The sequence below is a fragment of the Schistosoma mansoni genome (genome assembly GCF_000237925.1).
Source record: "Schistosoma mansoni, WGS project CABG00000000 data, supercontig 0163, strain Puerto Rico, whole genome shotgun sequence".
In the NCBI taxonomy this organism is placed as follows: Eukaryota; Metazoa; Platyhelminthes; class Trematoda; order Strigeidida; family Schistosomatidae; genus Schistosoma; species Schistosoma mansoni.
Genome location: NW_017386052.1, coordinates 164,164 through 165,513, shown reverse-complemented (window position 1 = coordinate 165,513; position 1,350 = coordinate 164,164).

The following is a 1,350-nucleotide window of genomic DNA, read 5'->3' as shown; positions in this document are numbered from 1 at the left end:
GCATGTGCTTTGCACCTTCAAAGTGCAAAGTACTCCTACAAGACTGGCAGGATTCTCATCCTGTACTCACCCTGGATGGTGAGCAGATTGAAGTAGTTGAGAAGTTCGTGTATCTAGGTAGCTATATAAGTGCTGGTGGTGGCGTAAATAGTATAATGGTGACAAGTGTTTGTAAAGCATTAAGATGTTAAGTGAGTGACGTGTCGCTCACTCTCGAGCTCAATAAAAGTCGGCGTAATAAACCAGATGACTTTAACTGCTTATCATCAGTAAGTCGTAACTCATTTGCCAAGTACTATATGGTTTATGTAGTTGGATAAAATTCACGTCTTATTATAGAAGTGTTATCTGTATATGGATATTTGTACTAAGGTGATTAGAGTTGAGTTTGTAGTGACCTAATTTTACGAAGAGAACGCGATTGGTATAATGGAAACAATTATTATAACCAATTGTACCTGTTTGTTTAAGTGTACAAAACATACACTGTCTTCCGTTGTCTGTGACCTTGCACGAATTCGCATACGCTTGTAAGCTATGCCACGGATCTCGGTGTTCTCTCGATACTACGAGATCGCCAACGAATCTATCACATTACAACCGTCAACTGCCCTCTGGTTTTGGCCTACCACCGAGGGATACACATCGATACGTGGCACGTAATCTTCCTGTAGTGATGATCATAGTCCATCAAGACTCTACACCATCTACATTTGGTGTACCAACTCTGCGAACACAATTCAACTTTGGCCAATCTTCCAAACAAGATCAAAGCGGTGAGTCTATTATTTATCTATCCACAACTGTTGCACATATTCGTATTGATATTTTTCAATATATAATACACTGGCAACTTAACATGGTGGATAACGATAAGAATAGTATTAATATAATAGGCTCTGAGGTACAGGCAATAAGCTTTCGACCGGTTCCCTTTATCCCTCACGATCCAGAGGTTTAGTTCGCGGCACTGGAGTCTCAATTCGAGATCCGCCACATAACCAACCAGCGCCAAAAATATGGTTATGCTCTGGAATGTTTACCTGAGGATCACTTAACAGCAGTTTATGAGGTAGTCCTCAATTCAAACGCCCAAGACAACTATATGGTTGCTTCTACTTCACGCTCAAACATTGATCTTGACGCTAGGCGGCCTACGGCTCATGGGGATAGGGACAAGTGTACATGTTATGCAAATGCAGCTCTGCAATTACTTTATCACTGCTCCGAGTTTCGTCGGGCCTTATTTGGATTTCACAAAGCTTATTCATCGGCTGGCACGGTTATGGCATCTTGTACCTCGTTTTCAACCAAAATTGACTTGGTTTTGCCAAGCCAAAATTCAAACCC